Consider the following 13,654-nt stretch of genomic DNA (forward strand, 5'->3'; position numbering starts at 1 on the left):
TATGTATATAAATAAACAGAAGATTCATTTATAACACAGTCAACATCGGGAAGATGGTGCCATTATAAAAATGAACGAATGAAAATTGAACGACGGTTAAATTACAAAAAGGCAATCAAAGCAATAAGTAACTTATAGTTTTATAGATACCACACATATGCACTGACACACATATTTACACACATATATATATGTAGACTTTGGACCAATTACCAGGAGACCGTGAATTCTAGTCCTGCCTTAGCCATGAAAGCCAGCTGGGTGACTTTGGGCCAATCACTAGGAGACGGTGAGTTCTAGTCCCGCCTTAGGGATGAAAAGTCAGCTGGGTGACTTTGGACCAGTCACTCTCTCTCAGCCCAACAAACCTTCTTCTTTTGCCCTCCATCGTTCCCAGCATTAGGCTCTTCTGCATGGAGTCCTTCCTTCTCATTAAGTGGCTAAAGGATTTGAGTTTCCTCTTCAGGATCTGGCCTTCTAAAGAGCAGTCAGGGCTGATCTCCTCTAGGACTGACCACTTGGATTGCCTTGCAGTCCAAGGGACTTGCAGGAGTCTTCTCCAGCACCAGAGTTCAAAGGCCTCCATTCTTTGGTGCTCAGCCTTCCTTATGGTCCAACTTTCACAGCCATCCATTGCAACTGGGAAAACCAGAGCCCTGACTATACGCACTTTTGTTGGCAGGGTGATGTCTCTGTTTTTTAGAACGCTGTCTAGATTTGCCATAGCTTTCCTCCCCAGGAGCAAGCGTCTTTTAATTTCATGGCTGGAGTCCCCAATCTGTGGTGATCTTGGAGCCCAGGAAAATAATATCTGTCCCTACATTTTTTTTTGAATGCAGATGTGCAATTGTACACTGGAAACTCTTGTTGGTAAGCTCTCTTTGCGGACTGCACATCCGTTACGCAGATGCAGTCCTACATCCACCGCCTTGCCATCTCACTTTGATAATGAGATTTGCAACCAGACAACCCCTAGCAGCGGACTTGGCTAAACATCCTCTTGACACCTGCTCGCAACCCCTTCCGTCAATCAGCTGGCTCTATCCGATAAATCCTGTGTCCAGAACTTTGATAAAGGTCACCAAAGCACATGTTCTGTCACCAGGTGTCACGAGAAAAAAGAGCTGCAGCCTTATTTATTTTACAGTTTGGGATTGAATCGGCAAAACGGGTGTGCAGCCAACAAGGGCTCGAAGGAGCCATTGCCCTTCTGCATTCAAAGAATGTTGTTTATTTTATTTATTATTGATTACATTTTTTAAAAAAAAAATCCCACCTTGAATATTTTATTTAGCAACTCCAGGGGGCAAACAGACCAAAAGCCTTTTGTTTCCCTCCTTCTGTTTTCCCCAGAACAACAACCCTGCGTAGAGGGTTGGGCTGAGAGACAGGTGGTTGACCCAAAATCGTGCAGTTGGTTTGTATATTTGTATGGTTTGTGCATATGTTTGTATGTTTGTATGGTTTGTATGGTTTGTATGGTTTGTTGGTTTGTATGTTTGTGCAGTTGGTTTGTATGGTTCTGCAACCCAACAAGAAAGACACAGACTTCAGAGGATAATTAGAACTCTGGAAGCCGTACGGGTCTGGATGGGGAGGAACAGGCTCAAACTTAATCCCTCCAAGACGGAGTGGCTGTGGATGCCGGCATCTCGGTACAGTCAGCTGCAGATGCGGCTGTCTGTCGGGGGTGAATCATTGGCCCCGATGGAGAAGGTGCCCAACTTGGGCGTGCTCCTGGATGACCGGTTGTCCTTTGAAGACCATTTGGCAACCGTCTCCAGGAGAGCATTTTATCAGGTTCGCCTGATCCGCCAGTTGCGTCCCTTCCTGGACCGGGATGCCTTATGCACAGTCACTCATGCTCTCGTTACCTCTCGCCTGGACTACTGCAATGCTCTCTACATGGGGCTCCCCTTGAAGAGCACCCGGAGACTTCAGCTAGTTCAGAACGCGGCTGCGCGAGTTATTGAGGGAGCGTCTCGGAGCTCCCACATAACACCTATCCTGCGCAGACTGCACTGGCTACCTGTTGCTTTCCGGGTGCGCTTCAAGGTATTGGTTACCACCTTTAAAGCGCTCCATGGCTTAGGACCGGGCTATCTACGGGACCGCCTACTGCCGGCTTCTATCTCCCATCGTCCGGTGCGTTCTCACAGAGAGGGACTCCTCAGGGTGCCGTCAGCCAAACAGTGTCGACTGGCGGCCCCCAGGGGGAGGGCCTTCTCTGTGGGGGCTCCTACCCTGTGGAACGAACTTCCCCTCGGACTTCGACAATTACCTGACCTTAGGACCTTTCGCCGCGAACTTAAAACTTATTTATTTCATATGGCTGGACTAGCCTGATTTTTATTTTTATTGGATGGGTTTTTAAAATTGTGTTATTTTACAGGGGAGTATGTTTTTTTAACATTTTGGGCATTTAAATTAGTTTTTTAAGGGTTGTTTTAAATTATTGTGTGTATTTATATTTTATCTGCCTGTTCACCGCCCTGAGTCCTTCGGGAGAAGGGCGGTATACAAATTAAAATATTATTATTATTATTATTATTATTAACTGCAGGAAAAATAATTGCTACCAACCTGCCTTCCATTGAGGACCTGTATACTGCACGAATCAAGAAGAGGGCCGTGAAAATATTTACAGACCCCTCGCATCCTGGACATAAACTGTTTCAACTCCTACCCTCAAAATGACGCTATAGAGCACTGCACAACAGAACAACTAGACACAAGAACAGTTTTTTCCCGAAGGCCATCACTCTGCTAAACAAATAATTCCCTCAACACTGTCAGACTATTTACTGAATCTGCACTACTGTTAATCTTCTCATAGTTCCATCACCAATCTCTTTCCACTTATGACTGTATGACTATAACTTGTTGCTGGCAATCCTTATGATTTATATTGATATATTGACCATCAATTGTGTTGTAAATGTTGTACCTTGATAAACGTATATTTTCTTTTATGTACACTGAGAGCATATGCACCAAGACAAATTCCTTGTGTGTCCAATCACACTTGGCCAATAAAATTCTATTCTATTCTATTCTATGCCGGAATTGGAACTAGAATTCCCAATCTCCTGGTGATTGCTCAAAGTCATCCAACCGGCTTTCATGCTTAAAATGGAACTAGAACTTACATTCTCCTAGTGATTGGGCCAGTCACCCAGACAGCTTTCGTGCCTAAGGCAGGGCTAGAACTCACTGTTTCCTGGGGATTGGCCCAGCCGGCTTTCCTGCTTAAGATGGAACTAGAACTCACCGTCTCCTGGTGATTGGCCCAAAGTCTCCCAGCCAGCTTTCATCCCTAAGAGGGGACTAAAACTCACCATCTCCTGGTGATTGGCTCAAAGTCACCTAGCTGGCTTTCAGGCCTACGATGGGACTAGAACTCACTGTCTCCTGGTTTCTCAGGCAGCACCTTGGCCACTAGAGCAACCTGGCTTTCAGGAGATGCAGAAGTTTTCACCTTTCCTTTGATGTCCCTGTCTCTGAAAACTGTTTCCTTTCTGGTGCAGAACAGGGGTCACCTGGTGGTCTCCTTTCTATTTTTATTCTATTTTTATTCTGCTTCTGTATCCTTTCATAAAAACGTTTGGCCTTCCATAACCAAAGGCCACTCCCTTTGTGCTAATTATCCACAGGATTCTTTTCGGGGGTTCTATGAAATTCTTCACCTTTTAGATATATGGATATATAGGAGATTCTTGACTTCCGACCCCATCCGAGTCCAAAATTTCTATTGCTATTTGTTAAGTGAGTTTTGCCCCATTTTGCAACAGCTATCTTGGTGCTCTCTGAGCTTGGTTGTTTTCGTGTAGACGTTTCATCACCAAATTCACCAAATTAGATAACATCTTCAGTGCTAGGAGGAGGTGTGGTTTGTGGAGGAGGAGCAGGAGGAGAAGGTTGAGGAGTTCAGGGATAAAGAGAACTACGAGCTCCTTGCCGGCCTCTGAGCTTGGTTATTTTCTTGCAAACGTTTCATCACCAACTTAGGTTACATCGTCAGTGTAAGAAGGGTTGTTTTTTTTTGCAAAGTGGACAAGAAGGGGGAGGAGGAGGAAGAGGAAGAGGAAGAAGAAGAGGAAGAGGTCAAGTAGAAGGAGGAGTTTGGGGTCCTTGGTGGCCTCTGAGCTTGGTTATTTTCTTGCAGATGTTTTATCACCAACTTAGGTTACATCGTCAGTGCTAGAAGCATTTTTTTTGCAAAGTGGACAAGAATGAAGAGGAGGAAGAGGAGGAGGAGGAGGAAGAGGAAGAGGAGGAGGTCAAGTAGAAGGAGGAGTTTGGGGTCCTTGGTGGTCTCTGAGCTTGGTTGTTTTCTTGCCGACATTTCATTACCCAGCTAGGTAACATCCTCAGTGCTAAGGAGGTTATTGATTACCGCTGTACTGCTACTACAGCACTGATGATATAACCTAGTTGGGTAATGAGAGGTCTGAAAAAAAACACACCCCAACCAACCTTCATTGTTTTGTGTTTTCTGTTTTGCCTTCTGATAGGCCCTATCTGCTAAACAATTAATTCCCTCAACACTGTCAAATTATTTACTGAATCTGCACTACTATTAATCTTCTCATCGTTCCCATCACCCATCTCCTCCCACTTATGACTGTATGACTATAACTTATTGCTGGCAATCCTTACGATTTATATTGATATATTGACCATCATTTGTGTTGTAAATGTTGTACCTTGATGAACGTATCTTTTCTTTTATGTACACTGAGAGCATATGCACCAAGACAAATCCCTTGTGTGTCCAATCACACTTGGCCAATAAAAAAAAAAATCTATTCTATCTATTCTAATGGCGAATCAATAAAGCATTTATTAAGAGTGATATTTTATTGTGATAAAAGGGGAACCTCAGACTCCCTAGCCAAGTAGGGAGTGGGGAAGATGCAGGAAAACACGAGGGTCTTCTCCAGGACCTGCCATGAATTCGAAATAAGCATATTACGAAAGGGGAAGAAAGAGGAGGAAAAAACATACCAGCTTGGACTCCTTCGACAAGCTTGGCTGGAAAAATCGGTTTTTTAAAGTCAGCTGTTGGGGCTCTGGCCAGTTTTTTTTTTTCCTCCCAGCTGTTGAAACTGCCAGCAAGGAAGCCAAAGTGTGTATTTCTGTTTGGATGTGTAAAAAAAAAAAAAGTGTGTGTCTGGGTGTGTGTGTTTGTGTGACCTGGGATGACCCACCCAGCCTTGCCGAGTTTGGGAAGTTCTTTGGCGTCCTCTGCGAAGCCGAAACCAAGACGTGGGCCTGCGAGACGGCTTTTCCGAAGCGTTGGGAATTCTGGATGCGTTGGAAAACAACACCCATCGCTGCAGCGGCGGCCGGGGATGATGGGAAAGGAGGGGCCGTTCCTTTGGGGTAACGTCGGAAAAGAGAAGGCCGTGCCAGGTCTTGATTTTGCCTTCTGGTTCTGGGTTCAAGAAGGTTTCAGATCGGAGTCCGGCTTTCGTCCACGGCCCGAGGCGTCGCGCAAATAAATGCAGCGGGTGCGCCGTTTACAACTGCTGGTTTAGTTTTACCGTTTGAAGGGATGCCGGCCCGGCGAAAGTGACTTACGACCGTTTTTCACACCTACGACCCGCGCAGCAGAATCCTTGTTTGTCGCGTGATCAAACTCTGGACACTCGGCAACCGCCTCAGATTTATGACGTTTACCAGTCTCCCGGGGTCACATGATTGCCTTTTTGCTGCCTTTCGACAACCGAAGTCAATGATTCACTTAACAACCGTGTGACTAACTTCACAACTGCAGCGATTCACTTAGCGAGGGTGGCAAGGAAGGTCGCAAAACGGGGATGACGTCCAGTTATCAACTGGAATTCCCTTCACAGCAGAAGCTTTGGGCTCCATTGTGGCCGTTAAGTCGAGGACTACCTGTAACTGGTGACATCGCGTTTAGATTAGCGGTGAAATGTAAAATTTGTTACTAGCGGTTCTGTGGGGGTGGCTTGGTGGGGGTGGGGTAATGTGACTGGGTGGGCGTGGCCAATTTTTTTTTTTTAATTTTTAAAAGCATTTTTTCAACAACCTCTTTGGCCGAAGAGGTTGTAAAAAAATGCTTTTAAAAGGCTCTGGCGATCCCAGCTGAGCCACGCGATCATCAGAGGTGTTTTTTTTAAACTTTTAAAAGCATTTTTTCTACAACCTCTTCGGCTGAAGAGGTTGTAAAAAAATACTTTTAAAAGGCTCTGGCAATCCCAGCTGAGTTGCCCGATCGTCAGAGGCTTTTCTTTTCTTTTAAAAGAATTTTTTTTGCCTTTAAAAGGAAAAATGCTTTTAAAGGCTCTAACAATCAGCTGAGTTGCCCGATCGTCAGAGGCTTTTCTTTTAAAAGCATTTTCAACAACCTCTTTGGCGAAGAGGTTGTAAAAATGCTTTTAAAAGCCTCCTCTGACGATCCCAGCTGAGCCGCGCTATCATCAGAGGTGTGTTTTTTTTTTAATTCAAAAAGTTTTACAGAAAATTTCCCCTTTCCCCCTCCTCCCTCCCCTCCCTTCACAACCCCTCCCCCACCCGACTTCCCGAACGAGCACAAGGTATAGTTAAAAAATTAACAGTTAATTTGCGGCCAGTCTTTTCAGGGAACTTAGGCCACATTTGAGGGTTAAATTCTAGCCTACAGTAACTGCTTGTTCCATTCCATGGAGCCTAGATCTGGATTTGAATTTGACCACTGGATTTGTTCTTCTTCAGGGGTGTCAAACTGGATTTCTTCGAGGGCCGGATCAGCATTGTAGCTCTCCTCCGTGGGCCACTATGGGGAGCGGGAAGGTGGGGGGAGATGAGATAGATGCCCCATGCAGCACCCCGCCAGCCAAAATGGGACATGGGGGGGCGACATGCATGAGGCCCCCTGTGGCCCGTTTTTGGCCAGCAGAGTGCCGCAGGGGGCCAAAACCGGACTGTGGGGGCCGGCAGGGGCACTGGTCCTTTGATATTTCCCGCCCGGCCCTGTGGGGCAGATCTAACCACCCTGCGGGCTGTATGTGGCCCACAGGCCTTGAGTTCGACACCCCTGTTCTACTTCATCAGAGAAAAGCAGAGAAGAGCAACAAAGATGATTAAGGGGCTGGAGGCTAAAATTTACGAAGAACAGTTGCAGGAACTGGGTATTTCTACTCTAGTGAATGTAGGGTGAATGTCGCTCGGTGGTGAAGACGCTGAGCTTGTTGATCGAAAGATCGGCAGTTCAGAGGTTCGAATCCCTAGTGCCGCGGAATGAAGTGAGCTCCCGCGACTTCCACCAACCTAGCAGTTCGAAAGCACATAAGAAATGCAAGTAGAAAAATAGGGACCACCTTTGGTGGAAAGGGAACAGCGTTCCGTGCGCCTTTGGCGTTGAGTCATGCCGGCCACATGACCATGGAGACATCTTCGGACAGCGCTGGCTCTTCGGCTTTGAAACAGAGATGAGCAACGTCCCCTAGAGTCGGGAACGACTAGCACGTATGTGCGAAGGGAACCTTTACCTCGTCTAGTGAAAAGAAGGAGTAGGGGTGACCTGAGAGTAGTCTTCCAATCTTTGAGGGACTGCCACAAAGAAGAGGGGGGGTCCACCTATTCTCCAAAGCACCAGAAAGCAGGTTAAGAAGCAACGGATGGAAACTAACCAAGGAGAGAAGCAACCTGGAACTACATGAGAAATTTCCTAACGGTGAGAACCATTAATCAGTGGAATGGCTTATCTCTAGGAAGTTGTGGATTCTCCATCATTGGAGGTTTCGAAGAAGAGATCGGACAGCCCTTTGTCTGAAATGGGAGAGGGTCTCCTACCTGAGCAAGGAATTGGAGTAGAAGACCTCCAAGGTTTCTTCCAACTGTTATTCTGTTACATCTTATTTTCTTGTTCGTCCTCTTGAATATTTTCGGATCGTCATCAGATGATTTAAAAAAAAAGGCATAACATTCTTTTGAAGAATTCTCGGATCTAAAACCGAGTTCATGATATCGGTCCTCCAATATTTGAGGGGCTGCCACAAAGAAGGGGGGGGGTCCACCTATTCTCCAAAGCACCTGAAGGCAGGACAAGAAGCAACGAGGGAAACTAATCCAGGAAAGAAACAACCTAGAACTGAGGAAGAATTTCCTGACACTGAGAACAATTCATCAGTGGAACTCCGTGCCTCTAGAGGTTGTGGGTGCTCCAACATGGGAGGATTTTAAGAAGAAACCGGACAGCCATTTGTCTGGGACGGTTATAAGGTCTCCTGCTTGAACAAAGGTTTGGACTAGAGGACCTCCATAGTTCCTTCAAGTCTGTTATTCTGTTATTCCTTCATCCAGATCCTGAGGCACCCACATACCTCCTTACCACGATACTACCAACTCCCTGCTTGATGGGTTGGCTTAAGGAATTTAGAATGTAATGTTTGGTTTCTGCCACAGAAACCATGTGCCACCCACATGGCAAGAGATGTTGACTCAGCAGTCCGTAGAACATTTCTCCAGAAAACTGGATATCAGTTGGTTTCTTTCGGACAGAGACGAACAACCATTTGTTCAGTGAACAATGGCTTCTACTCAGATGTGGGTTAATTTTACCACCGGTTCCCCGTGCACCGACAATGCGCATGCCCGCGACTTAGAAAAATGTGGCTAAATAGGACGGCATAGCACTGGGACGGGTGAGCAGGCCCATCTGCAGGTCGCCACTACCGGTTTTCCCGAACCGGCCTGAACCGGCTGCATATCACCACTGCTTCTACCTTGCCTGTCTTCCGGTTTTACTGCTGGTTGTGACATAACCACTACGTATAGCAATAGTGAGACGGGTCTACACATTCCTGGATGTGACTTTTGGGTGGGTTGGGTGGGTGGGGGGTTTGGTGAGGTTTTGATGATGCGTTGAACGCAGAACGGAACTTCTTGGGAATAGCCACTCTCATCCTAAGACTTTTACAGCAAGGTTATGGTCTTAGATCGTGCTGATGGTGGCCTGAAGGTGTCTTTATACTGCCCTTCAGGTAGTCCTTGGTTGACTGTTTAGTCAATCCATCAGAATAGAGCTGGAAGGGACCTTGGAGGTCTTCTAGTCCAACCTCATGCTGGAGCAGGAGACCCTATGCCAGGGCTATCAAACTTGATTTCACTGAGGGCCGCATCAGGGTTGTACTTGACCTCAGAGGGACAGGGGCGTGGTCCCATGGTAGGGGTGGCCACTCAATGTCACTTGTGCTGGGGAACAAGGGTGAAATGCTCCCGGTTTGGAATGGATCGTGCGATCCGGTAGCGATGGCGGCGGGTAGTTCGAAGAACCGCTAGCAAAAATCCCTACCACCCCCCGCCCGCCCATGCCCATCCAATTGCCCAGTCCCCACTTGCTTACTTGGCAGCTTGCTGGTTCTTTCAGGCTCGCCTTGTTTGGCTGCTGCAATCAATTGCATCAGCTAGCAACTCAATCTGCCTGCCTGCAATCCATCTCATCAGGGAGGAACTCAATCTGCCTGCCTGCAATCCATCTCATCAGGGAGCAACTCAGTCTGCCTGCCTTGTCCCTTCAATTGAGTAAGTAACTAGGGGGGGGGCTTTAAAAATAGTTAATTGGGGGGGTTTAGGAGATTTTTTTAGACATAGCAATTTAAAGTTAAGGAAGTTTTAAATTTAGCTGCTTTTACCTAAAAATATAAATAAAATAAAATAATAAAAGGAAATATTTGTGCAGCTTTCTGAGATTTGGTGTTTCTGTGGTGTTTCACTCTAACTACACAAACCCACAAAATCTTACAAAGCTGCACGTGGCATTTTGTGTGTGTGAGTCAGTTATGTTGTATTGTGTTGTGTTGTGTGTGTGTAAAGTGTGAAAGTTGGTTTTTGAGCTTCTTGTGGCTGTGTGAGGTTCCTGCTTGTTGCAGGGGCCATTTTGGGTGAAGCGCAGCTGCTTTCAGATTGTGTGTGAGTCAGTTGTGCTGTGTTGCGTTGCATTGTGTTGTGTCTGATAGGTGGCTGTCCAGTCTCTTCTTAAAGACCCCCTAGTGTCACAGTCCTGGGGTCACGTGGTCCCTTTTTGCCACCATCCGACAAGCAAAGTGAACGGGGAAGCCATTTAATAATGACCACGTCGTTACTAACCTAACCATTAGAGCGATTCCCCGGACAGCTGTGACAAGCAAGGTCGTAAAACGAGACATAGCTCCATGTCTCGCTTAGCAACACCAATTTTGGGTTCCATTGTGGTCTTAACTCGAGGACTGCCTGCATAATCAGAACTCGGCTTAAGGAAGAAGCCTGATGTGGACATTGGACTAGCTTTGGTATCAAACCAGGAAATATTTCTCCTGATTTCGAGTGAAGTAAGTCTGAGGTAATTAAATCGTATCTTCAAAGTCTGGATTTTCCACCAGCTGATTTTTTCCTAATGTCTTTTTTTTAATCACTCACCTTTAGCCTCAAATTAAGAAGCTATCAAGAAGACTGATAAGCTGCGGAATGAGAAAAAGAGGGGAGTCCACCTATCCTCCAAAGCACCTGAGGGTAGAACAAGAAACAACGGATGGAAACTCATCAAGGAGAGAAGCAACCTGGAACTACGGAGCAATTTCCTGACAGTTGGAAGCATTAACCAGTGGAACAGCTTGCCACCAGAAGTTGGGAATGTTCCAACACGGGATATTTTTAAGAAGGAGATTGCACAACCCTTTGTCTGAAATGGTAGAGGGTCTCCTGCTGCTGATTCAACGGTTTCATTGTTCAATGTCTAGTATTAAGCTTGGTGTTACTCTCTTCTTATCTGGGTGTTGATTGCTGGTCAGAAGGTGTTTTAGCTTTTTGATTGTGTGTTTTCAATGGCGTGTACATGTCATTTATCTTTATGTGAATGTTGATGGCTCATTTGCCTGGCTGCCGGGTTTTGGATTCGGCTTGGTCTAGGATGCTCGTAATTTCTCGGTTGAAGGAATCACCAAGAATGCTCTTCTCCCCTTCTCTCACTCATGATGTTACCTAGCTGAGCAATGAAACATTTGCAAGAAAACGACCAGGCTCAGAGAGTACTAAGGATCCCGCAGTCCTCCTCCTCCTCCTCCTTTCTGCAAATCTCACTCCCTTCTAGCACTGATGATGTTGCATAGTAGGGTCATGAAATGTCGGCAAGAAAACCACCAAGCTCAGAGAGCACCAAGGACCCACAGCCCTCCCCTCCTCCTCCTCCTCCTCCTCCTCCTCTTCCTCCTCTCTACAAACTCCATTGAAGAATTTTATTAGAGCACCCGATCTTCCGTCGCTACCCAGTTTCCATTTGCAAGGGAACACCCCTGCAGGACCTGTCGGGCCAAGAACAGGCGGCTTACACACACACCCAAAAGAATTGTGTGTCTCGTCTCTGACCCTCCAGCTGTTCTCCTGCCTGGGCAACCTCACCCAGCTTCATCCCGTATTTCAGCTGCTTCCACACGCTGAGTTTTTACATTGCGATTCCAGTCTAGGAGTGGCTCCTTGGAAAAGGAAAAAAAAAAGGGCATCTTAATTAATGCCCTCATTAGCAAATCGATAGCTGGATTAGACTTTTGCTCTCAGCTTCGTGGAAAATTGACCGCTGTGCCTAGATGACCTTTGGATTTCTTGCATACCTCGATGGAAAGGTAGTGGAAGGGAACTTTTCTAGAAACGAAGTCTAATTTCATCGAAACTGTAGTTACAGATTGTCCTAGGGCAGGGGTCGGCAACCTTAAACACTCCAAGAGCCATTTGGACCCGTTTCCCACCGAAAAGAAAACGCCGGGAGCCACAAAACCCTTTCCCGTACCTATTTCCTGAAAGGCCACAGAACTAGCATATGTAGTTGAATTAAATGTTCTGTTTTCTTCTGAAACGTTTTTCTTTTTTTGGATTTATCCATGGTGGGCCTACCAGGGGTCGAAAAACTCAATAAATCACATGCTAGCGGGTATTGCACATTGACGGTTGTGACGCATATTTTGAGTGACAGGGAGCCGCAGCAGAGGGATGAAAGAGCCACATGCAGCTCTGGAGCCACGGGTTGCTGACTTCTGTCCTGGGAGTTACGGTGGGCAAATCAGCCCCAGATTTCTGCTGCTCTGCGAGACGGTTCAGTGGAGCCTCGCTCCCTTTTACGACCTTTCTCGCCATGGTTGTTAAGTGAATCTGACTCTCGCATTGACTTCGCTTGTCCGAAGGTCGCAAAAGAAGAACACGTGACTTCCCCCACCCCCGGGGACAACGCATCCGTCATAAATACGAGCCAGCTGGCCAGAGGGTCCGAATTTATATCACATGACCACGAGGATACTGCCACGGTTGTGTGAAAAATGGTCGTGAGTCACTTTCTTCAGTGCCGTCGAAACTTCGAACGGCCGCTAAACGAACTCATTGTAAGTTGAGGACAACCTGCCAGGTGGATTCTGCAGGAGAAACCGCGAGGTGCTTGAAGTGGGGGCCGAGCCGGCGAGCTCCTGGCACCGCGATACCCTCGGAAAGGGTTCTGCTCGGGAGTGATGGAGGCCTTTAGGTTTTCCTGCCTGAGCAGGGGGTTGGACTAGAAGACCTCCAAGGTCCCTTCCAACTCTGGTTATTCTATTCATTGATGGGTCTGTGTCCAGCCTCAGGGTGGGTCTTTGGTTTGCTCTGGGGCAGGATTGGCCCCGGTTTCTCCTGGCTTGCTCCTGCCCCTGGGTGTGTTCGCACACCTGCAATTTATTCTTGGAATCGGGGCGGTTTTCTCTCTTCCTGCCGCACCTTTGCACCTGGATCCATCCTTCAAGGCTGCCTTTGCGTCTTCGGCAAAGGATTCGAGTTTAGCCGGGCGCAAGACGAAGATCTGCTGCGGAAGCCGGGACACGCCGCTGCTTGTAGAGGTAGGCTTGGAGCCGACAGTCTACCACAAGCCCAGGCAACTGAGTAGCTGCGGTGGCGATCCCAGCTCTGCTTGGGAGGGTGGGGGGTGGAAGGGGGTCACAGCCCCGGATTGGGGGTTGTTGGGGGTGTAGCCTCGGGTTCGGGCTGCAGGGGAAGGAGTTGTGAGCCACACTTTTATCACCCAAGGCAGGGAAAAGAGTTGGGGCAGTGCATTCTTGGCTGGTGGTACTCTAGGTCAGGGATCACCAGCCTTTTGGACCTCAGGGACCATTAAATTCATAATTTTAAATCCTGTAGACCACTAATATGAATTTTTAAAAAAAAGAAAAATAGTATTTAGCGCATTATAAAAACTGCAAATAATTTTTCTGTTGACCACCAAAATTTTCTCATGGACTTACCAGTGGTCCACGGACCACTGGTTGGTGACCAATGCTCTAGGTCAAGGGATGGAAACTACGGCCCTTTTCCCCCACCTGTGGACTACAACTCCCAGAATTCCTGAGTCAGCATTCCGTAAGTCCTTGGTCAGCTCCTGATGCTTTCTCCTTTTACTTTTAACTCTCTTTTTTATTGTGCTGATGATGTTACCTAGTTGGGTGATGAAACGTCTGCAAGAGAACAGTCAAACTTAGAGAGCACCAAGGGCCCTACAGTCTTCTCCTCCTCCTCGTCTTCTTCTTCCTCCTCCTCCTCCTCTTGATAAACCCTCCTCCCTTTTAGCACTGATGTTGTTACCTAGTTCGGTCATGAAACGTCTGCCAGAAAACAAGCAAGCTCGGAGCTCATCAAGGACACCGAAGTTCTCCTCCTCCTC

At 47.0% G+C, this 13,654-nt stretch overlaps 1 protein-coding gene across 1 annotated transcript in view; it reads left to right on the forward strand.

Moving 5' to 3' along the window:
• Positions 1–12,712: 12,712 nt before the first annotated feature.
• SMOX (spermine oxidase) overlaps positions 12,713–13,654 on the forward strand; it is a 77,117-nt gene continuing 76,175 nt past the window's right edge. The window contains exon 1 of the mRNA XM_058193302.1: positions 12,713–12,836. The gene's annotated coding sequence lies outside the window, so the exon portion shown is untranslated. The remainder of the gene's footprint in view (positions 12,837–13,654) is intronic.

This window comes from Ahaetulla prasina, chromosome 8 (assembly GCF_028640845.1).
Source record: "Ahaetulla prasina isolate Xishuangbanna chromosome 8, ASM2864084v1, whole genome shotgun sequence".
Taxonomy (NCBI): Eukaryota; Metazoa; Chordata; class Lepidosauria; order Squamata; family Colubridae; genus Ahaetulla; species Ahaetulla prasina.